A 26276-nucleotide genomic window follows, 5' to 3' on the forward strand; every position below is an offset into this window, starting at 1 on the left:
ATTGATCAGCTCTAGTAGTTTTCTGGTAGAGTCTCTAGGGTTTTCTGTGTAGAGGATCATGTCATCAGTGAACAGTGAAAGTTTTACTTCTTCTTTTCCAATTTGTATTCCTTTTATGTCTTTTTCTGCTCTGATTGCTGTGGCCAAAACTTCCAGAACTATGTTGAATAGTAGTGGTGAGAGTGGGCACCCTTGTCTTGTTCCTGACTTTAGGGGAAATGCTTTCAGTTTTTCACCATTGAGGATAATGTTTGCTTTGGGTTTGTCATATATAGCTCTTATTATGTTGAGGTATGTCCCTTCTATTCCCACTTTCTGGAGGGTTTTTATCATAAATGGATGTTGAATTTTGTCAAAGGCTTTCTCTGCATCTATTGAGATAATCATATGATTTTTATTTTTCAGTTTGTTAATGTGGTGTATTACGTTGATTGATTTGCGGATATTGAAGAATTCTTGCATTCCTGGGATAAAGCCCACTTGGTCATGATGTATGATCTTCTTAATGTGTTGTTGGATTCTGATTGCTAGAATTTTGTTAAGGATTTTTGCATCTATGTTCATCAGTGATATTGGCCTGTAGTTTTCTATTTTTGTGGGGTCTTTACCAGGTTTTGGGATTAGGGTGATGGTGGCCTCATAGAATGAGTTTGGAAGTTTCCCTTCCTCAGCAATTTTCTGGAAGAGTTTGAGTAGAATAGGTGTTAGCTCTTCTCTAAATTTTTGGTAGAATTCGGCTGTGAAGCAGTCTGGACCTGGGCTTTTGTTTGCTGGAAGATTTCTGATTACAGCCTCTAGTTCCGTGCTTGTGATGGGTCTGTTCAGATTTTCTATTTCTTCCTGGTTCAGTTTTGGAAAGTTGTACTTTTCTAGGAATTTGTCCATTTCTTCCAGGTTATTCATTTTATTGCCATATAATTGCTGATAGTATTCTCTAATAATCCTTTGTATTTCTGTGTTGTCAGTTGTGATCTCTCCATTTTCATTTCTGATTTTATTGATTTGGTTCTTCTCCGTTTGCTTCTTGATAAGTCTGGCTAGCGGTTTGTCAATTTTATTTACCTTCTCAAAGAACCAGCTTTTGGCTTTGTTGATTTTTGCTATGGTCTCTTTTGTTTCTTTTGCATTTATCTCTGCCCTAATTTTTACAATTTCTTTCCTTCTACTGACCCTGGGGTTCTTCATTTCTTCCTTTTCTAGTTGCTTTAGATATAGAGTTAGGTTATTTAGTTGACTTTTTTCTTGTTTCCTGATGTGTGCCTGTATTGCTATGAACTTCCCCCTTAGCACTGCTTTTACAGTGTCCCAGAGGTTTTGGGTTGTTGTGTTTTCATTTTCATTCATTTCTATGCATATTTTGATTTCTCTTTTGATTTCTTCTATGATTTGTTCATTATTCAGCAGCGTGTTGTTCAGCCTCCATATGTTGGCATTTTTAATAGTTTTTCTCTTGTAATTGAGATCTAATCTTACTGCATTGTGGTCAGAAAAGATGCATGGAATGATTTCAACTTTTTTGAATTTTCCAAGGCTAGATTTATGGCCCAGGATGTGATCTATCCTGGAAAAGGTTCCATGTGCGCTTGAGAAAAAGGTGAAATTCATTGTTTTGGGATGAAATGTCCTGTATATATCTATTAGGTCTAACTGGTCTATTGTATCATTTAAAGTTTGTGTTTCCTTGTTAATTTTCTGTTTAGTTGATCTATCCATAGATGTAAGTGGGGTATTAAAATCTCCCACTATTATTGCATTATTGTTAATTTCCCCTTTCATACTTGTTAGTAATTGTCTTACATATTGCGGTGGTCCTATGTTGGGTGCATAAATATTTATAATTGTTATATCTTCATCTTGGATTGATCATTTGATCATTATGTAGTTTCCTTCTTTGTCTCTTTTCACAGCCTTTGTTTTAAAGTCTATTTTATCTGATATGAGTATTGCTACTCCTGCTTTCTTTTGGTCTCTCTTTGCATGGAATATCCTTTTCCAGCCCTTCACTTTCAGTCTGTGTGTGTCCCTCGTTTTGAGGTGGGTCTCTTGCAGACAACATATATGGGGGTCTTGTTTTTGTATCCATTAAGCCAGCCTTTGTCTTTTGGTTGGGGCATTCAACCCATTTACGTTTAAGGTAATTATTGATAAGTACGATCCCGTAGCCATTTTCTTTATTGCTTTGGGTTCGAGTTTATACACCCTTTCTGTGTTTCCTGTCTAGAAAAGATCCTTTAGCATTTGTTGGAGAGCTGGTTTGGTAATGCTGAATTCTCTCAGCTTTTGCTTGTCTGTAAAGCTTTTGATTTTTCCTTCATATTTGAATGAGATCCTTGCTAGGTACAGTAGTCTGGGCTGTAGGTTATTTTCTTTCATCACTTGAAGTATGTCTTGCCATTCCCTCCTGGCCTGAAGAGTTTCTGTTGAAAGATCGGCTGTTATCCTTATGGGAATCCCCTTGTGTGTTATTTGCTGCTTTTCCCTTGCTGCTTTTAATATTTGTTCTTTGTGTTTGATCTTTGTTAATTTGATTAATATGTGTCTTGGAGTATTTCGCCTTGGGTTTATCCTGTTGGGGACTCTCTGGGTTTCTTGGACTTGGGTGATTATTTCTTTTCCTATTTTAGGGAAGTTTTCAACTATTATCTCCTCAAGTATTCTTTCATGGTCTTTCTTTTTGTCTTCTTCTTCTGGGACTCCTATGATTCGAATGTTGGAGCGTTTAACATTGTCCCAGAGGTCTCTAATATTGTCCTCATTTCTTTTAATTCGTTTTTCTTTTTTCCTCTCTGTTTCATTTATTTCTACAATTCTGTCTTCTAACTCGCTCATCCTGTCTTCTGCCTCTGTTATTCTACTCTTTGTTCCTTCCAGAGTGTTTCTGATCTCATCTATTGCATTATTCATTGTACATTGACTCTTTTTTATTTCCTCTAAGTGCTTATTAAACCTTTATTCCATCTTCTCAATCTTTTTCTCCAGGTTATTTATCTGTAACTCCATTTTGCTTTCAAGATTTTGAATCATTTTCACCATCAAAATTTGAAATTCTTTATCAGGTAGATTCCCTATATCTTCTTCTTTTGTTTGTGTTGGTGGGCATTTATCTTGTTCCTTTACTTGCTGGGTATTTCTCTGCCTCTTCATCTTGCTTATAGTGCTTTGCTTGGGGTGGCCTTTCCCTCTTCTGGCCGTTTGTAGAGTTCTCTTTATTATGTAGTTTCCTCGCTGTGTGTGGGGTTGGACAGGTGACTTGTCAAGGTTCCCTGGTTACGGAAGCTTGTGTCGGTGTTCTGGTGGGTGGAGCTGGATTTGTTCTTTCTGGAGTGCAATGAAGTGTCCAGTTATGAGTTAAGAGATGTCAGTGGGTTTGGAATGACTTTGGGCAGCCTGTATATTGAAGCTCAGGGCTAGTTTCCTGTGTTACTGGAGAATTTGCATGGTATGTCTTGCCTGGAACTTGTTGACCTTTGGGTGGTGCTTGGTTTTAGTGTAGGTATGGAGATGTATGATGAGCTCCTATCGATTAATGTTCCCTGGAGTCAGGAGTTCTCTGGTGTCCTCTGGATTTGGGCTTAAGCCTCTTGCCTCTGGTTTTTGGTCTTATTCTTGGAGTAGCCTCTAAACGTCTCTATCTGTCATTTCCAAGGTGGTTCCCTCTGTTTTAGCTTCTGTTTGCTGGTCTCTTCAGTGTCTAATTTCCTCCCTGATACTAGGGGGTGGGTGGACACTTTTTAAGGCTCAGTTGTTCAGTCCTGTTCTGGGAAGGGAGGAACGCTGCAGACGAACATCTCTGGCATCTGTGGGGAGTGCTCGCAGTGTCTCGGCCACACTGGGTTTGCCCCCGCTCACAGCACGTATGCTGTCCCAGTCTACACTGCACAGGCTCTAGGTTGCTCTGCCGGGAACTGTCCGAGGCCGGCGCCGGGTTGTATGCACTTCCCAGGTCTGAGCGGCTCAAGTTTAGGTTCTCAGGTACTCCACAAAGGTGCAGACTTGGTTGGGCCTGCGTTTTGTGCCTTCCCTGGTCCGAGCAGTTCAGGGGACCAGGTGTTTGGCGAGCGCTGTCTCTGCGACTTATTGCCTCCCCAGTCCCCGCCACTCAGTTTTCTGGGTGTACAACCGGCGCACCTTCTCAGGGGGATATCGACCGGCCCGAGCCCAAGAAGTCCTGATTAGCAACAAGCCTGTCTGCAGTTTGTATCAGATGCCTTTCTGGGGCCGCGGTTGCCCGCTCCGGCTCTGGCTGCGCTCCCTGCCTGTCTCGGTGGGGGATGGGGGATGGGCCGACCGCAGCCGGCTGGCTCTGCTCGGTCCTTTATTCTGTGAGCGGGACTGGCCAAGTCTTAGGTTAGAGCTTTCCGCCTTTTCGTGGGGAAGCTATCCCGCAGTCTGCTTTGCTCTCCCCAGTTCTCTCAAATTGTTCTCGCGGCATTCAAGCCCAGTCCTCTCTCTAAGCAGTTCAGCCGGCTCCTCCCTGCCCAGCCCCCGCTTGCCAATGGTGTATGCAGGCGTCTGCGCTGCTTCTCCGCTGGGAGTTACCATTTGGCGGGTAGTCTGTGGGTTTTAAAAAAAATCTTAAAAAAAAAAGAGGGTTATGTGGCCCTCTGATCTTCCAAGGCTGGCCACAGATTCGCCGGTGATAGTGTTTCCTGGTGTTTGGAAACTTCTCTCTTTTTAAAGCCTCCTTTCCCGGGACGGAGCTCCGTCCTTACTTCTTTTGTCTCGCTTTTTATCTTTTATGTTTTTTCCTACCTCCTTTCGAAGACAATGGGCTGCTTTTCTGGGTGCCTGACGTCCTCTGCCAGCATTCAGTAGTTGTTTTGTGGACTTTACTCCACGTTCAAATGTTCTTTTGATGAATTTGTGGAGGAGAGAGTGGTCTTGCCATCCTATTCCTCTGCCATCTTGTTCCTCCTCCTGCTTGTTGCATTTGAAGTGCTAGTTACAAGAAAATCAAATACCTTCAATGTATAAATGCTATTAAGTTTTTAAAGGACTCTGGAGTATAAGTAAGTTTGTTTAAAGAAATTTAGTCTGTTCAACTTGAATCAGCTCTGTCAAACATTAATTAAAAGCCTCATTTAAAAAAAAATAAAGAAAAAAAAATAAATTCTGTTGACTTGGCTCTTTAAGAACACTCTCCCCACTCTGAGTTCTGGATGGAAGTCTGGTGCCCATTTTTACTGTTCCTGCTCTATGATATGTTTATTTGATTTTATTTCATATCACCTATTTAATTTTTTCCTCAAGTTTTCAAAACCTTATTTAATTTAAAAGAGCTTACAATTTTATTCTTTTGGGTCAAAGATGTCTATTCTTATAGATCAAACTTTTTCTTAGAGAATACTTCATTCATCCAATTAGTAAAAACAGTGTATCTATGATTGGTTTGGGCTTCCCAGGTGGTTCATATGGTAAAGAATCTGCCTACAATGCAGGAGATCTGGGTTCAATACCTGAGTTGGGAAGGTCCTCTGGAGGAGGGCATGGCAACCCACTCCAGTATTCTTGCCTGGAGAATCTCCATGGACAAAGAAGTCTGGCAGGGCACAGTCCATGGGGTCACAAAGAGTCAGCACAACTGAGTGACTAAGGACAGCACAGCACAGCATGATTGCTTTAAAGTGATTTCTAGGGCACACTGTCTAATGACATTGCCACTTTTGTGAACTGAAATTTTGTTTTTAATTATTTGGTCAATTCTGGATAGACAAAAGGAATCTGGTAAAAGCTGACTATGAAATACTATGAAATTATGAATAGCTATGACAAATGTAGACAGTGTGCTGAAAGCAGAGACACTGCTCTACCAACCAAGGTCCATATAGTCAAGGCTGTGGTCTTCCCAGTGGTCACATACGGTTGTAAGAACTGGACTGTAAAGAAGGCAGAGTGCCAAAGAATTGATGCTTTCAAACTGTGGTACTGGAGAAGACTCCTAAGAGTCCCCTGGATGGCAAGGAGTTCAAACAAGTCAATCTTAAAAAAATCAACCCTGAATACTCCTTGGAAGGACTGATGCTGAAGTTGAAGCTCCAGTATCTTGGTCATCTGATGTGAACAGCCAACTCATTCTTTGATGCTGGGAAAGATTGAGGGCAGAAGGAGAAGAGGGCATCAGAGGATGAGGTTTCTGGATGGCATCACTGATGCAATGGAAGTGAACTTGGGCAAACTTTGGGAGATTGTGAGGTACAAAGAGGTCTGATGTGCTTCAGTCCATGGGGTCTCGAAGAGTCGGACACAACTGCATGACTGAGCAACAGCAACAAAAGATGATTAAGAAATAAATACCTAGAATATAATTACATGTTTGTAAATTTCTTATCTTTTCTATACATTGGTTTAAGTTCTAGATAGACCCTATACACTATCTTAGTCCATTCAGGCTGCTATAGCAAAATGCCATAAACTTGGTGGCATATAAACAACAAAACATTATTTTTCATAATTCTGGAGACTGGAAGTCTGAGATGAAGGTGCCAGTATGGTCAAGTTCTATGAGAGTGTTCTTCCAAGTGGCAGGCTGCTGAGTTCTTATGTCCTCTCGGAGTGGATAGCAGAGAGCAGTAACTCTCTAGTGGATCCTATAAAGCCACTGGCCCTATTCACGAGGACTCAGGCCTCAGGCCTCAGACCTCATCTAATCCTAGTCACCTCCCTAAAGCCCTAGCTCCAAATACCATCACATTATAGGGCTCCCTGTGTTGTTCAGAGGCATCACTGACTCAACGGACGTGAGTTTGAGTAAACTCTGGGAGTTGGTGATGGACAGGGCAGCCTGGCGTGCTGCAGTCCATGGGGTGGCAAAGAGTCGGACACAACTGAGTGACTAAACTGTACTGAACTGAACTGTGTTGTTCAGCGGTAAAAGAATCTGCCTTGTAAGCAGGAAACTCATGTTTGATCCGTGGGTTGGGAAGATCCTCTGAGAAGGAAATTAGAACCCACTCCAGAATTCTTTCCTGGGAAATCCCATGGACAGAAAATCCTGGCAGGCTACAGTCCATGGGTTCACAAAGATTTGGACATAGTGACTAAACAACAACAACGAGTGTTAGATTTCAGTCCACAGATTTAAGGGGAACACGAAAGAGAGAGAACAAGGAAGAAAAAAGGGTGAGAGATTTCTGGAAGCCTGAAGATCAATAAAAAAAAATGAGAGCCATACATCCTGCAAATATATTTTTTTTCTATAACTAGACTTTATGCAATCTCTTTCACTGCTTCATTTTTAGAAAATTTTGTTTGATTAGTCATTTTGTCATAGAACTTTTGAAACTTGTTTGTAGCAATTCATTCTGTGATATTCATCCCCTAATACAACTCTATATATGCAAATGAGACCTTTGTTTGCTATATTGCCTCAGGCTTACCGTCAAATATTCTTATTCTTTCTATTATAATTTTGTCTCAAAAACTAGCATACCTTATGTTACAAAGGGGAAATGGCAGACTTTGAAACTATATTCTGATTTATGGTTAACATTTTATCTCTTTGTTATCTATCCCCCAAAAGCAAAGACATATTATGCCACTGTGGGAGTGTGTGTATGTAGGTATATGTGTTATTTCCTATGGCACCCAGGTAGCGTTAGTGGTGAAGAACCCATCTGCCAATGCAGGAGATGTAAGAGACACAGGATTGAGATCCCTGGGTCAGAAGATCCCCTGGAGGAGGGCATGGCAAACCTCTCCAGTATTCTTGCCTGCAGAATCCCATGGACAGAGATATCTGATGGTTTATAGTCCATAGGCATCACAAAGATGGACACTACTGAAGGGACTTGGCACAAACTCATAGCATCCAGATTAAATATACAGATTGCTTGAAAATATTTAAAAAATAAATGATATTATCTGAAATCCTTTGTATTTACAGGAAGTCAAAATTCTTCTGTAATGAGTTTACTTACAAAAATCACTTTTAAAACTTTGCTTGCTGCTCAAAGGGGATCTTGGATATAAGCCATATATATATACATATATATATATATATTTCATCAGAAAAAATAAAATGAGATTAATGAAATGTAATGATTTGCTCAGTTTGGTGATGGAAAGTTCTGCTAGTAAAATTATATCAGAAAATGTTTTGTGAAATCTCTATTTTTAAATGAGTTTCCAGGGAATATATTCTGGTTATTTTCCATTTACTCTACATTTCTTCCCTTGGCCCTGATGTCAGTCCAGGATGCTGGCCTAACAGATGCATTATCTAAGTCACCACTAGCATCTTGCTTTCAGTGGGCTTGGGAGTAGAGACAGTTTGGGTGCATGTTTTTCTTGCTCTCTCTTTGCAGAGTAAAGGTTTGGTAGTGGTGGAATTTCCTGAGCTCTTCTTTGGGTGTCAATTCTCTCAGCTATTTTTCCCTTTAGATTCCATTAACTGCACTCTCCCTTTGCACCCTAAGAACTGAGATAATAGGGTTTCCCTCACCACCATTCCCCATAACTTGAACTGGATAGTTTACTACCTTCTGTAAGTTTCATTCAATTAACTTTTAAAGATGTTAGAATCATGACTGCATAAAATTGCAGCCAGTTTTCTCTATTCTAATAATGGCATAAATGATGAGATGCACAATCATTTTTCTTGAAGGTATGTCTTGGCACCATAGACTGAGCAGGATCATGGAAAAATAATTCAAGATGAAGTATTTAACCTCTTTAGACACTTGAAGCAACAAATTTCAACAGCAGAAAAATTAAGATAAAACAGTGTATGTTTACTGGTGTGTGTAAAATTGGGAATGAGAGAAAAAATAACAACTCTTTATCTTGTTTCTAAATGCCCAAATTCCATTGTTTAAAATGAAGCAATTACATAAATTAAAACAAGGAGTAGAATATTTTTAATGGTCCTCTAATGACATATGCTTTGGAGAAGGAAATGGCAACCCACTCCAGTGTTCTTGCCTGGAGAATCCCAGGGACGGGGGAGCCTGGTGGGCTTCCGTCTATGGGGTCACACAGAGTCGGACACGACTGAAGTGACTTAGCAGCAATGACGTATGCTTAGCATGTGTGATATGTGTTCATTTAATTAATTCACTGCTGCTGCTGCTGCTGCTAAGTCACTTCAGTCGTGTCCAACTCAGTGTGACCCCATAGACGGAAGCCCACCAGGCTCCCCCTCCCTGGGATTCTCCAGGCAAGAACACTGGAGTGGGTTGCCATTTCCTTCTCCAATGTGTGAAAGTGAAAAGTGAAAGTGAAGTCGCTCACTCGTGTCCGACCCTTAGCGAACCCATGGACTGCAGCCTACCAGGCTCCTCCATCCATGGGATTTTCTAGGCAATACTACTGGAGTGGCTTGCCATTGCCTTCTCCGAATTAATTCACAATTTAGTATTAATCTTAATATTATATATAATATACTGTATGTTTTAAACTTGTATAATTTTAATATATATATAGCATAACATTATATTTGAAAATGTGTTCTATATTCATACTAAACCATTCTTATGTCAAGTAGGGACATTTATTATCCCATAGATTATTAATTATTAATGACTAAATTTTATTGCCCAGAAATAATTTTGGCAGTTTAAAGCAACATAAACAAGATTTACAAGGATAATTTAAATTTCAGATTCTTTTTTTTGGTTGCTGTTTTTTTTTTTAAATTTTAGATTCTTGACTTCAGTGATTTTCAAGTAAATGCCCTCTTGATGCTAACTGGATATTTTTTTTTCCAATGCTTTTCTGCAATCTACCAATATCTTATGAAAATTCAATTGAATAATATTAACTATACTGATAATATTTTAACACTTTCTATCAATATAGTTTCAAATTTTCATGTTCTGATTAAAATTTAATATTAGTCATTCAATAACGTATTTATTATACTTTGACTTTAGGTCTCCACATATTTTTAATTATTACATTAAAAAAAACTTGGATGATTGACTTGATTTCTCAGTCCTTGATTTTACAGTTATATTTAAATGATTTGTTATGTCAAATGTTTGTGAGTTATTTACTCCATTTTTAATTTTTTTAAAAAATTTTTTCTAGCCCAGTAAAAATTGAGACATTCCACCTTTTACTTTTCCTTGAAAAGTAATTAGCCTCCAATTAAAATTAATTAATTAAAAAAATAATAATAAAATAAATAGTAAAAGTTCAAAAAAACCAGAAATATTTGAACAACAGTTAGATAAAACCTGGCATTTTGTCTTTGAGATTTTGTTTCAGAAACTTTTGACTTATGTTCAATCAATCAACAAGTTCAGTTCATTTCAGTTCAGTTCAGTCCCTCAGTCGTGTCCAACTTTACAACAGTTCAAATTTTCTGTTTTGCAATTCTTCATTCATAAATTAGATAGCAAATGATATACACCTTTTTAATTATGCAAGTCACTTCTACTGGAAGGATAAGTTGATAAGTGCTACTTACGTGACTAATAAAATTTTATGAGCCCTTTGAAAATTCTAAAATGACACTTACATCCAGAAGTAACAAAAAGTTTACAAAATTGTAAACTAAAGATCATGGACAATCTATTTAAAAATGATATTTTTATTATTGTAGAATCAAAATAAACATTTCTTGCAACAGAATTGTCAATTCTTATGTTTATTTTCCAACTGTAGTAATAGTAAATCTTAGATGAAAGGGATTCCACATTGGAATTTTATAATCATTAATTTTGTTAACTTAGAAGCTGTTTTTTGATGGAAATTAACATTTATATTAATGGACTTTAAGTCAGTTACACTGCACAATGTGAGTGGACCTCATCCAACTAGTTGAAGTCCTGAATAAAACAATAAGGCCCTTCTACTTGAGCAATAGGGAATTCTATCAGATTGCCTTCAGACTGTATCGATGAACTTGGCCTTCCTGGATCTTGAGTCTGCTCTCCCACCTTGCAGATATGGACTTGCCTGTCTCCACATTCTCTGAAAAATCCTACTGAATGTAGTTGTATCACTTGCTCTATACATAACTTGTCTTCCTTGGTAACTCAGTTGGTAAAGAAACTGCCTACAATGCATCAGACCTACGTTTGATCTCTGGGTCGAGAAGATGCCCTAGAGTAGGAGCTGGCAACTCACTCCAGTATTCTTGCCTGGAGAACTCCATGGACAGAATAGCCTGGCAGGCTACAGTCCATGGGGTCACAAAAGAGTAGGACATGATTGAGCGATTAACACTTTCTCTTTTCACTTTCATACATTATCTATCAGAAATTTTGGTATGATTATCATTTATATGAGTTTTTGAGAGAGCTTTCCTAATTTTTGTTTACTATCATTATTTAATGCTTGAGTAGACAAGAAAAAGAGCCAAATTAAAATACAATTAAGTATGGGGCATTCCATGAATGACAGTGAGATTATATTGGGCAATTTCTTTCAGAAAACATTAAACATAGAACACAACTGTTAAAGACATACATTTGAAAACACAAGAAAAAGACCAAAATAGACAGAAATGAGAAAAATGTACTTTTAAAAGAGTGCTACTATACCTAGTTAAACTTGAGGAGGCAGGTGATGGAGTTCAGAACACATTAACATTAAAGTGGAATCACAGAACCCAAGATGGCACCTTATGTATTGTGTATAAGCAAACCAAAGCAGATTAATAATTTATTTCTGATCAGAAAAAATAAAAGCTTTGTACTTAAAATGTAGAAACAAAAATTACTGTCGGCAAAATCTTCTCTATTCTGTAAGCATATTGTTCGAAAGACAAATTGAAATAATGGCATTTTAAAATTGTTACCAGAGCTGTGCATTAGAAATAGATAAAATGCTGGAAGCTGAATGGAAAATTATACCAGATGGTAAATTTAATAAATAGGAATAAATGAATAACACTGTATATAACATATATGTCAAGAATTATACACACAAATATGTTAATTAATTTATATAATTATATAAATTTAGCTATATATTATATAAAATATGTTATACGTGTATACTTTTGTTCAACTGTGTAAAATAGAATGATAGTAGTGTAAAGCAAAACTATAATAATCTATGCTGTGATCATGAATAGGTGAAATATACGGTAACATATATAGCATTGAGAGAATGTGTTAATTGCAATATATGACTGCAAAGTTCTTATATTTTACAAATTATTTCTATAGTAAATTCAAATTGGACTGTAATAATATAAAGAAGCATGTTGTAATCCCTAAAAATTAAAAATTAATTCAAATAAAAGCTAAGGTCCAGTTAAGCTAAAATCCTAAAAGATGATGCTGTGAAAGTGCTACACTCAATATGCTGCAAATTTTGAGAACTCAGTAGTCATCACAGGGCTAGAAAAGGTCAGTTTTCATTCCAATCCCAAAAAAAGGCAATGACAAAGAATATTCAAATTACTGCACAATTTCACTCATCTCACATGCTAGCAAAATAATACTCAGAATTCTCCAAGCCAGGCTTCAACAGTACATGAACCTTGAACTTCCAGATGTTTAAGCTGGATTTAGAAAAAGCAGAGGAAACAGATCAAGTTGCCAACATCCATTGGATCACAGAAAAAATTAGTTCCAGAAAAACATCTACTTCTGCTTTATTGACTATTCCAAAGCCTTTGACTGTGTGGATCACAACAAACTGGAAAATTCTTCAAGATGGGAATATAAGACTGCCTGGCCTGCCTCCTGAGAAATCTGTATGTAGGTCAAGAAGCAATAATTAGAATCAGACATGGACCAATGGACTGATTCCAAATTGGAAAGGAGTATATCAAGGCTGTAAATTGTCACCCTGCTTATTTAACTTATATGCAGAATGCATCATGAAAAAGCAGAGCTGGATGAAGCATAAGCTGGAATCAAGATTGCTGTGAGAAATATTAATAGCCTCAGCTATGCAAATGACACCACTCTTATGGCAGAAATGAAGAAGAACTAAACAGCCTCTTGATGAGAGTGAAAAAGCTGGCATAAAACTCAACATTCAGAAAACTAAGTTCATGTCAACTGGTCCTATCACTTTATGACAAATAGATGGGGAAACAATGGAAACCATGAGAGACTTTATTTTCTTTGGCTCCTAAATAATTGCGGATGGTTACTGCAGCCATGGAATTAAAGGATGCTTGCTCCCTGGAAGAAAAACTATGACCAATCTAAATAGCATATTAAAAAACAGGCATTATTTTTCTGACAAAGGTCCATCTAGTCAAAGCCATGATTTTTCCAGTAGTCATGTATGGATGTGAGATTTGGATGAGAAAGAAAACCGAGCACCAAAGAATTAATGCTTTTGAACTGTGCTGTTGGAGGACTCTTGAGAGTCCCTTGGACTGTAAGGAGATCCAACTAGTCCTAAAGGAAGTCAGTCTGGAATATTCATTGGAAGGACTGATGCTTAAGCTGAAACTCCAATACTTTGGCTACCTGATGCAAAGAACTGACTCATTGGAAAGAACCTGATGCTGGGAAAGATTGAAGGCAAGACAAGAAGGGGACAGCAGAGAATGAGATGGTTAGATGCTATTACCGACTCTATGGACATAAGTTTGAGCAATCTCTAGGAGTTGGTGATGGATAGGGAAGCCTGGCATGCTGCAGTCCATGAGGTCACAAGGAGTCGGTTACAACTTACCAACAACTAAACTGAAAAGCTAAAAGATTCAGTAAAATTGAAATGGCATATTAGAATATTTGCATAATAAAACAAGAAAAGAATAAACCAAATTAAAGATTTTAAAAATTTAAAACAATTAGCAAAAATCAAGAATTTTCTATGTACTTTATCAGAAGATGTATTTCAAATATAAAAACATGGATCTTCTAGCTTTCCTCCAGGACCTAGAAATCTAAAAAGAATATCATATATATCTGTCAGCTAGGAAATTTGGGGTGATTGGCCACCTCATGCGATGAGTTGACTAACTGGAAAAGACTCTGATGTTGGGAAGCTTTGGAGGCGGGAGGAGAAGGGACGACAGAGAATGAGATGGCTGGATGGCATCACCGACTCTGTGGACATGAGTTTGAGTGAACTCCGGGAGTTGGTGATGGACAGGGAGGCCTGGCGTGCTGTGATTCATGGGGTCGCCGAGAGTCGGACACGACTGAGCAACTGAACTGAACTGAACTGAACAAGACAATGGCTTTCCTTGAAATTATTAGAGTTCAGTTTGGAGAACAACAAATACACTGAAATACAAGGATTATAAATACTTTTAAGACAGGGGGAACATTTGGTCACAGAGTAAGAAACAGATATGAACACTAGAAAAAAATACATAATAGTTAAAAATCTGACAGGAAAAAAACAAAAAGCAAATACTGTTATTCCCAGAGCAGCAGTGAACAGCTCCTGGAAAGGAAGAAAAGAAAAAAAAAAAATCTCTGTCTTAGAGGAAGGGCGAAAATCATTGTGAAGTCAGATCATGGAGAGATCTCTTATCAGTTGGGGATGGGCAAAATCACTGAGAAATCTGCCCTCTTGAGACACAGAAACAGGGTCTGCCTAAAACTGAGCCAGAACCAGCAGAACAGAGGCCTTGTAACTGCCCTCTGTCATTAGGCTGCTGCTGCTGCTAAGTCACGTCAGTCGTGTCCGACTCTGTGACCCCATAGACGGAAGCCCACCAGGCTCCCCTGTCCCTGGGATTCTCCAAGCAAGAACACTGGAGTGGGTTGCCATTTCCTTCTCCAATGTGTGAAAGTGGAAAGTGAAAAGTGAAAGTGAAGTCGCTCAGTCGTGTCTGACCCTTAGCGACCCCACGGACTGCAGCCTACCAGGCTCCTCCATCCATGGGATTTTCTAGGCAATAGTACCGGAGTGGCTTGCCATTGCCTTCTCCGTGTCATTAGGCTAGCAAGTACTAAAGAACCGGGAATTGCAGTGTATAGCAGAAGGAGAGCATGGAGAGACACTCCAAGTGTAGGTAGGCAGGGAAGGCATAAAGCTGAGGACAGAGCTAGAATACAGGAAAACACCTTCTCACTGAGAAAACAAACTAGAACCCACTCCATGCAAAAGGCAATGATAAAGAAATCTGACAGTAGTGTTGCTTTGAGGTTCGTTCCGTCGCTCAGTTGTGTCCGACTCTATGCGACCCCGTGGACTGTAGCCTACCAGGCTTCTCCATCAATGGGATTCTCCAGTCAAGAATACTGAAGTGGGTTACCGTTTCCTTCTCCAGGGGATCTTCCCGACCCAGGAATCGAACCCGGGTCTCCCGCATTGGAGACAGATACTTTAACCTCTGAGCCACCAGGGAAGCTTTGAGTTAGTGATAGTCAAAACCCAGTCAATTCCTGACTAGACAAATTAAATTGTGCTGTGCTTAGTAGCTCAGTGGTGTATGACTCTTTGTGACCCCATGGACTGTAACCCACCAGACACCTCTGTCCATGGGGATTCTCCAGGCAAGAATATTGGCGTGGGTTGCCATGTCCTTCTCCAGGGGATCTTCCCAACCCAGGTCTCCAGCATTGCAGGTAAATTCTTTACCAACTGAGCTACCAGGGAAGCCCCAGTGGAAGATGAATAGTGTTACCCACATTAATATCCCAGAAAAAAGAGGCATGCCTGTAACTTCAGTTATCACCACTCTATATACAATGTCCAGCTTTCAATTAAAAAAAAAAAGAAAAAAATGGCACAAAAAAATCAAGAAAAAGAATCCAATGTCTAGATAAAAATCCAACATCACTAAACTAAGTTAGATGTTGAAAGTATTAGGCAGTAATTTTAAAAAGAAGATAAAAAGAATGATATGTTTAAAGCTCAAGTGATGAAGGTTAGCAACACAAAAAATAATGGGGAGCCTAGGAGAGAGATGAAACTGTGAAAAATAATTAAAGAAAATGGTGGAAATGAAAACACACAAAGTGAAAAATCACTGAGAAATTTTCCCATTTGAGACATAGAGACGTGGTCTGCCTAAGGGTGAGGTTGTACCAGCACAGCTAAGAATATTCCACCCAACATCACCAGGTATTTTAATTATGAAAATTAGATTTTAAGCTGAGGATGATTGCTAAAAATAATCAGGGATACTTCACAATAAAAATGATCAAACAGAAGAAATATACAAAAGAATATATAACCTTAGCATAGAGCTCAACTAAGATCATGGCATCTCGTCCTATCACTTCATGGCAAGTAGATGGAGAAAAAATGGAAAGAGTGACTGATTTATATCCTTGAACTCTGAAATCACTACAACCAGTGACTGTAGCCATGAAATTAAGAGATGCTTGCTCCTTGGAAGAAAAACTATGACAAACCTAAACAGTGTATTAAAAAGTAGAGATACCACTTTGCCAATAGAGGTCCATGTAGTCAAAGCTATGTTTTTTCCAGTAGTCATGTACAGATATGAGAGTTGGATCATAAAGAATTCTGAGACTGAGTCTGAGCAAACACCGGGAGGTAATGAAGGACAGGGAAGCCTGGCATGCTTTTTCAGTTCATGGCATCACAAAGAGTTGGACACCACTTAGCAACTGAAAAACAATAATCATATCCAACTCTTTGCCAGCCTATGGACTGTAGCCAGGCAGGCTTCTCTGTTCATAGGATTCTCCAGGCAAGAATACTGGAGTGGCAGCCATTCCCTTCTCCAGAGGATCTTGCCAACCCAAGGACGGAACCTGGATCTCCTGCATTATAGGAAGATCCTTTACTGGCTGATCACTAGCGAAGCCCATACTATCAGTAAGGGCATTTTAGTAGCCAGCCTTCATGATCACCTTCAATGGTTCTGACCTCACTGTATTAACAATCTGTTCTGCTGCTGCTACTAAGTTGCTTCTGTCATGTCTGACTCTTTGTGACCCCATAGACAGCAGTCTACCAGGCTCCTTCGTCCCTGGGATTCTCCAGGCAAGAACACTGGAGTGGGTTGCCATTTCTTTCTCCAGTCTGTTCTAGTCCTCAAAAATATTTTTTTTCAGAAATGATCTGTATGAACAATAGCATATGCAGAAGTAGTGTTATATTATGTCAACTATAGTCATTCAACTACTCTATGGCTGTTAAAGGCTGTATCATTCCCTCTCTCTCTATGATTTTATTAATGGCCAAAACTCAGCAAACCAATTTTAAAATGAGTGAATTTTATTTTATGTAAATTATGTCTAAATAAAGCTGTTCAATGTCATTAGTTAAAAAATAAATTCAGTTCAGTTCAGTTCAGTTGCTCAGTCATGTCCGACTCTTTGCGACCCCATGAATCACAGCACGCCAGGCCTCCCTGTCCATCACCAACTCCTGGAGTTCACTCAAACTCATGTCCATCAAGTCGGTGATGCCATCCAGCCATCTCATCCTCTGTCGTCCCCTTCTCCTCCCGCCCGCAATCCCTCCCAGAATCAGAGTCTTTTCCAGTGAATCAACTCATCGCATGAGGTGGCCACAAAGTATTGGAGTTTCAGCTTTAGCATCAGTCCTTCCAGTGAACACCCAGGATTGATCTCCTTTAGAATGGAGGTTGGATCTCTTTGCAGTCCAAGGGACTCTCAAGAGTCTTCTCCAGCACCACAGCTCAAAAGCATCAATTCTTCAGCGATCACTAAATTTCAGGTTTTCTATTTACCTAAATAGAGAAATAAAGTAGTAAGTGTATAAGACAAGCCACAGGTGGTGAAAGATTCCCAATATCTATGTCTGAAGCAAATATATATCCAGAATAGGTAAATCATTCATACATATCATTAAGGAAAAATAGAATCAACCCAATAAATAATTTAAGGTCCATTAGTATAAGAATATAAATGAACCAATACAGACCATTTAAATGTTCAATTAGTGAAATATATTGAACTTGGCATCATTAGTCATCAAGGATGATAAAAGTACAACAGTATTATCCTACCACACCCTCCCAACAAAACATCCAAGATTAAAAGTTTGGAACGTTCTTGTGCTATGAAAGATGTAGAACAGCTTGAAATTCATAACTTCCTAGTAATAGTAAAAACTTGAACAACTATTTTGGAAAACTCTTTTTCTGAATTTCTACAATTTTTAGCAAAATAGATTAAACACATATCACATGACACAAGTTTTATAAATTTCAAAGATAAGTAAATGAACCTATGGTGCTAGATCTCTGGGGGAGAGTATGACTAAAAAGGTGCTTGGAATAACTGGGGTCATAGAAGTGGTATGTATCTTGAGCATGGTGATTTTCTGGGTATATAAAATTACAACACATCAACAAGCTCAGAAGTATATTTTCCTTAGCAATAACAAAGTAAATAGATATTTTATGTTAAAAGACTTAATATAGATTCAAAAAACTACTCTGTATAAGAAAACAGATATTTTTCCAATTTTGAACTTTCCTCTAAATGAAGAATGAAGTGAGTAAAAAAGGAAAAGGAAAGTCTTTTCTAAAAAAAATTATATGTCTGTGCAGATGGCTATCAAACACATGAAAAGATACTCAACGTCACTCATCGTTCAGTTCAGTTCAGTTCAGTCGCTCAGTCGTGTCCGACTCTCCGCGACCCCATGAATTACAGCACCCCATGTCCATCACCAACTCCCGGAGTACACTCAGACTCATGTCCACAGAGTCGGTGATGCCATCCAGCCATCTCATTCTCCGTCGTCCCCTTCTCCTCCCGCCCCCAACCTTTCCCAGCATCAGAGTCTTTTCCAGTGAGTCAACTCGTCGCATGAGGTGGCCAAAGTATTGCAGTTTCAGCTTTAGCATCAGTCCCTCCAATGAACATCCAGGATTGATCTCCTTTAGAATGGACTGGTTGGATTTCCTTACAGTATAAGGGACTCTCAAGAGTCTTCTCCAACACCACAGTTCAAAAGCATCGATTCTTCGGTGATCAGCTTTCTTCACAGTCCAACTCACATCCATACATGACCACGGGAAAAACCATTGCCTTGACTAGACGGACCTTGGTTGGCAAAGTAATATCTCTGCTTTTTAATATACTATCAAGGTTGGTCATAACTTTCCTTCCAAGGAGCAAGCGTCTTTTAATTTCATGGCTGCAATCAGCATCTGCAGTGATTTTGGAGCCCAAAAAAATAAAGTCTGACACTGTTTCCACTGTTTTTCCATTTCCCATGAAGTAATGGGACCAGATGCAAATCAAAACTACAAACGAGATACCACCTCACACCAGTCAGAATGTTCATCATCAAAATGTCTACAAACAAGAAATGCTGGAGGGGTTGTGGAGAAAAGGGAACCCTCTTGCTTTGCCAGTGGAAAAGTAAACTGATACAGTCACTATGGAAGATGGTATGGTGAGTCCTTACAAAGCTAGGAATAAAGCCATCGTATGACCCAGCAATCCCACTCCTAGGTATATATACTGAGGAGATCAAAATGGAAAAAGACACATGTACCCCAATGTTCATTGCAGAACTATTTATAATTGCTAGAACATGGAAGCAACCTAGATGTCCATCAACAGATGAATGGATAAAGAAGGTGTGGTACATATATACAATGGAGTACTATGCAGCCATAAAAAGGATTGCATTTTAGTAGGTTCTCATGAGATGGAGGAATCTAGAGTTTATTATGCAGAGTGAAGTAAGTCAGAAAAAGAAATATAAATATCATACACTGAGACATATATGTGGAATCTAAAAAGATGACACTGATGAATTTACTTTCAGGGCATCAGTGGAGAAGCAAACACAGAGAACAGACCTATTGACATGAGGGGAGGGGAGAAGGAAGAGGGTGAGATGTATGGAGAGAGTAACAAGGAACTTTACAATATTGTATGTAAAATAGATAGCCAATGGGAATTCGCTGTATGACTCAGGGAACTCAAACAGAGGCTCTGTGACAATCTAGAAGGGTAGGATGGGGAGGGAGTTGGGAGCAAGTTTTGGGAGGGAGGGGACATTGGTGTACCTATGGCTGATTCTTGATGTATGACAGAAAACCACAAAATTCTGTAAAGCAATTATCCTTCAATTAAAAACATAAATTAAAAAATCATATGTCTGTATGCTCAGTCGCTTCAGTCATGTCTGACTCTTCGCAACTCTATGGACTATGGCCTACCAAGTTCCTCTTTCCATAGAATTCTCCAGGCAAAAACACTGGAGTGGGTTGCCGCGCTCTCCTCCAGGGAAGTCTTCCCAACCCAGGGATCGAACCCGCATCTCCTGAGTCTCCTGCATTGCAGGCAGATTCTTTACCTCTGAGCCACCAGGGAAGCCCCCTTATGTCTATGTACATAATGTTTAAACTCGATGGAGTAATATTTATATTTGGTACATTCTGAAAATGGATACTTAACTATCTGATAATAATTTTTGTTTATAATATAGTCAGATTAAAATTTGAGAGAAGTAAAAACAGAATAAAATAAAATTCATTTTAAGTGTAGTTATATTGTATACATATATCAGTTATATGTAGTTATATTTGTAGACAGTATCAAAATTAATATCATTCTAAAAGAAATTCTGGCAATGAACCAGGAAATCTTACTTTTTTATATTCTTTGATATTTACTTGCTTTGATTAAAAGCTGATAATTTTCAGTTATATCCTTTAATTTTGTTTACACACTACATCAATTGGGCTTCCCAGGTGGCACTAGTGGTAAAGAACCTATTTGCCAATGCAGAAGATGTAAGAGGAGAGGGTTTGATCCCTGAGTCATGAAGATCTTTTGGAGCAGGACCCGACAACCCACTCCAGTATTCTTGCCTGGAGAATCCCATGGACAGAGGAGCCTGGCGGGCTACAGTTCATAGTGTCGCAAAGAGTCAAACACGGCTGAAGTGACTTGGCATACATGCAACAACTACATTTATTATTTTAAGATATTGTCTTTCCTAAATATCTTAAGATATTGTTGGTTTTTTTTAATGCATCTGGTCATTCTTATAGAAACATTTTTATTGCAGTTACTTTTAAGAAAATTAACATAAATTATTGAAAAAGCCCTTTCCTCTAAATGTTTCCTAGCATCAATATTTCTATCATAATCAGGGAATCAACAAAATAAATCAGAGATACATAAAATTGCCTCTTAAACAAAAATATAAATTTTATTCTGAGAGATATGATCCATGCTTTTAATCTTTAGGAAGTATTTAGAAATAAAAACAAGATGAAGGACAGAAGAACACATTTCCAACCCTAATGCCACATTTTTCATATGATCGGTAAGTGAACATATTGTGATGGGCCTGCCAATAAATTAAATAAATATGTTAATAATAGACTACTCATTAAAGAAATGCTTAATAGATATTTTGATTGACAATACATGTGTTCATAGAATAGTTTCTAACTAAAGTGATGACAATAAGAAGCCTATGCATGACACAAAAACTTGTAACATTTCAGTAAATTATCACATTCATTTTTGTAATCCTATAGTTGGGTTCTTTCTTTTCTGTTTTTTCAATTCAATACAAATTTTGAGTTTCAGTTTTGTAAGCAAATGAAACTTAGATAAACTAATACTATGAAACACTATATTCAAGGAAACACTAAGCAATATAATGCTCTAGTCACTGTTTTTTTGATTATTTGTGACAGAAAGATAAAGAAAAAAAAAATTACAGCTGTAGGTGAATAATAGCCTGTCAAAATGAACAAGGGAAATAAAGATACTTGTAAAGCTGCTTTTTCACTTTATTTATATAAAAAATGAAAAATGAATTCCTTACAAATGATTTATTTTATCTTTGGCACAAAATGCACTGCAATTTCTTAAACCTGTGCTCTATTTCTCTATATTTTCAAGTAGGCTCTGTTATTGCATTATTTCCAATATGAAAAGAGTAAGAACACACTTGTACTTCAGAAATTCTTCAAAGGATAATATTGGAGTGCACAACTTATACAAATCTCACTGTGGAAAAGGGTAATAGAATTTCTATCCACGCCAAAGTGTCTTCCAGGAACAATCAAATCACACATACCTGTTGTTACTAGATCACAGATTACAACTTATTTTCAGCCTGTGATGGGATGAATGGATCAGTACAAGAGGAGGTATGGTAAAGATCTAAACCACTGGATTTGGTCTGCAATACAAGTGAGGCATTGCCTTGGGAAATAATTTATGAAAGAGCTGTGTGGACTTGATAGGAAAAGCATATTCCAGCTGTTAGACTGTTAACGATGTGAGGCACTTGAGATGTGTTAGTTCTTTCAACAGTTATGTTAGGAACTAGATATGTAAAATATTATACTATAATAAAATTTATGTTTCTTTTATTTCTTCCTTTCTTCAAAATTGTAATGAATGTCCATGGAGATTATATTTTAAATCTCTGAAAATATAAAAAAGAACATTGGTGATTGGCCAGTGTATTTATCTTTTGTGAATAAATGTTATAATTTGCCTTTAAGGTGTGATTTTCCATTTATTCACTAATTGTACAGATTTAGATATTTTCCAATAACTCTAGCTTTCAAATACCCTACACATAAAATTTATTTTTCATACTTGAGAATTGACTAGAACTACCTGCAAGGAGATCCAGTGAGTCCATTCTAAAGGAGATCAATCCTGGGTGTTCATTGGAAGGACTGATGCTAAAGCTAAAACTCCAATACTTTGGCCACCTCATGTGACGACTTGACTCACTGGAAAAGAGTCTGATGCTGGGAAGGATTGGGGGTGAGAGAAGACGGGGACAACAGAGAATGAGATGGCTGGATGGCATCACCGACTCAATGGACATGAGTTTGAGTGAACTCCGGGAGTTGGTGATGGACAGGAAGGCCTGGCGTGCTGTGATTCATGGGGTCACAAAGAGTCAGACACGACTGAGCGACTGAACTGAACTGACCTGAGTATGAGAATTCTTTTCTAGGCATTTTCTCCTTGGAATCAAGAGTATTTTTGTGATTGAGGAGTGTACAGCCCTCTTGTGCTTTTAAAATCACAAAAGACAAAGGCTATATATAGATCTTGAAAAATGATTATATAATATAGCCATTGTTTCCATTAAGTCTTATATTGGAGATAAGGTATTTTGGATCAATTCAGACCATAAGGGCTTACCTTCACAGTTTACTGACATAATTAATAGACTATGACAGGGAAGTTTCTGAGCAAAAGTTCTAACACTTCATTAGAACATAAACCACTTTGAGGATTTGAATAAATCGTTAAACCATCTTCCTAATAAATGCAGGAATGTATACATCTGATCATATATTCAATTTCCAGTGTTTTACAAAAGTCTGTATACAAAATCTGTATCAGAGTTCTCCAGGGAAAGAAAAAAGAAAGATGGATATAAATAGATACAGTAATCCAAATCTATGACCTAACCACTAATGTCAAAGAAGCTGAATGGTTCTATGAAGACATACAAGAACTTCTAGAACTAGCACCCAAAAAGATGTCTTTTCCATCATAGGGGACTGGAATGCAAAAGTAGGAAGTCAAGGGATAGCTGGAGCAAGAAGCAAGTTTGGACTTGAAGTAAAAAATGAAGCAGGGCAATGGCTAACATATTTTTACCAAGAAAACACACTGTTCATAACAAGCACCCTCTTCTAACAACACAAGAGATGATTCTACACGTGGACATCACCAGATGGTCAATACCAAAATCAGATTGATTATATTCTTTGCAGCCAAAGATGGAGAATCTCTATATAGTCAGCAAAAACAAGACTGGGAACTGACTCTGGCTCAGAACATGAACTCCTTATTCTCAAATTCAGACTTAAATTGAAGTATGGAAAACCACTAGTCCATTCAGGCATGACCTGAATCAGATCCCTCACCACTATATAGTGAAAGTGACAAATAGATTCAAGGGATTGAATCTGATAGAGTGCATGAAGAACTATGGACAGAGGTTCATAACGTTTGTCAGGAGGTGGCGATCAAAACCATCCTCAAGAAGAAGAAATGAAAAAAGGCAAAATGGTTGTCTGAGGAGGCCTTACAAATAGCTGAGAAAATAGGAGAAGCAAAAGGCAATGGAGAGAAGGAAAGATATCAATCTGAATGCAGACTTCCAAAAAGTATCAAAGAGAGATAAGAAAGCCTTCCTAAGAAATGAATGCAAAGAAGCAGAGGAAAACAACAGAATGGGAAAGGACAGATTTCTTCAAGAAAATTAGAAATACCAAGGGAACATTTCATACAAAGATGGGGAGAATAAAGTACAGAAATTGTATGCACCTAAGAACTGTGGTGCTGGAGAAGACTCTTGAGAGTCCCTTGGACTGCAAGGAGATCCAACCAGTCCATTCTAAAGGAGATCAATCCTGGGTGTTCATTGGAAAGACTGATACTAAAGCTGAAACTGCAATACTTTGGCCACCTCATGCAATGAGTTGACTCACTGGAAAAGACTCTGACGCTAGGAGGGATTGGGGGCAGGAGGAGACGGGGACGACAGAGAATGAGATGGCTGGATGGCATCACCGACTTGATGGACATGAGTTTGAGTGAGCTCCGGGAGTTGGTGTTGGACAGGGAGTTCTGGCGTGCTGTGATTCATGGGGTCGCAAAGAGTCGGACACGACTGAGCAACTGAACTGAACTGAACTGAAGAGGAGCAGTGGAGAAGGCAATGGCACCCCAATCCAGTACTCTTGCCTGGAAAATCCCATGGATGGAGGAGCCTGGTAGGCTGCAACCGATGGGGTCGCTAAAAGTCAGACATGACTGAGCGACTCCACTTTCACTTTTCACTTTCATGCATTGGCGAAGGAAATGGCAACCCACTCCAGTGTTCTTGCCTGGAGAATCCCAGGGACAGGGGAGCCTGGTGGGCTGCCGTCTATGGGGTCGCATAGAGTTGGACACAACTGAAGCGACTTAGCAGCAGCAGCAGCAGCAGCAAGAGAAGCAGAAGATAATAAGAAGAGGTGGCAAGTATACACAGAAGAACTATTAAAAAAAATCATAATGACCCAGATAACCATGATGGTGTGATCACTCACCTAGAGCCAGACATCCTGGAATGCAAAGTCAAGTGGGCTTTAGGAAGCATCACTATGTACAGAGCTCATAGAGGTGACAGAATTCCGGTTGAACTACTTCAAATCCTAAAAGATGATGCTGTGAAGATGCTGCACTCAATAGTACAGAAAATTGGGAAAACTCAGCAGTAGCCACAAGACTGGAAAAGTTCAGTTTTCATTCAAATCCCAAAGAAAGACAATACAAAGACTGTTCAAACTACCACACAATTGCACTCATCTCATACACTGCCAAAGTATTGCTCAAAATTCTTCAAGCCAGGCTTCAACAGTACATGAACTGAGACCCTCCAGATGTTCAAACTGGATTTAGAAAAGGCAAACGAACCAGAGATCAAGTTGCCAACATCTGTTGGATCATATAAAAAGCAAGAGAGTTCCAGAAAAGCATCTTCTTGTTCTTCATTGACTAGGCTAAAGTCTCTGACTGTGTGGATCACAACAAACTGTGGAAAATCCTTCAAGAGATGGGAATACCAGACCACCTTACCTGCCTCCTAAGAAATATGTATGCAGTTTAAGAAAAAAATGTTAGAATCAAACATGGACCAATGGACTGGTTCCAAGTTGGGAAAGGGATATGTCAAGGCCGTATATTGTCACCTTGCTTATTTAATATATATGCCAAATACATCATGCAAAATGCTAGACTGGATGAAGCACAAGCTGAAATCAAGTTTGCCAGGAGAAATATCAATAAATTCAGATATGCAGATGACCCCACAATTATGGCAGAAAGCAAACTAAGAACCTCTTGATGAAAGTTTAAGAGGAGAGTAAAAAAGCTGACTTAAAGCTCAACATTTGAAAAACAAAAATCATGGCATTCAGTCCCATCACTTCATGGTGAATAGATGGGGAAACAATGGAAACAGTAACAGACACTATTTTCTTGGGCTCCTCAAATCACTACAGATGATGACTGCAGCCGTGAAATTAAAAGACACTTGCTTCTTGGAAGAAAAACTTTGTCAAAACTAGAATGGCATATTAAGAAGCAGAGAAATTACTTTAGCTACAAAGGTCCATCTAGTCACAGCAATGGTTTTTCTAGGAGTAATGTATGGATTTGAGAGCTGGACTATGAAGAAGGCTGAACGCCAAAGAACTGATGCTTTCAATGCACCAAAGATGCTGTTGGAAAAGAGTCTTGAGAGCCCCTTGGATTGCAAGGGGATAAAATGAGTCAATCCTAAAGGAAATCAGTCCTGAATATTCATTGGAAGGACTCATGCTGAAGCTGAAACTCCAATATTTTGGCCACCTGATGTGAAGACCTGACTCACTGGAAAAGACCCTGATGCTAGGAAAGATTGAAGGCAGGAGGACAACGCGACAACAGGATGAGATTGGATGGCATCGCTGACTT

The sequence above is a fragment of the Moschus berezovskii genome, chromosome 18, assembly GCF_049115385.1.
Source record: "Moschus berezovskii isolate FMDL1 chromosome 18, NW_MosBer_1.0, whole genome shotgun sequence".
NCBI lineage: Eukaryota > Metazoa > Chordata > Mammalia > Artiodactyla > Moschidae > Moschus > Moschus berezovskii.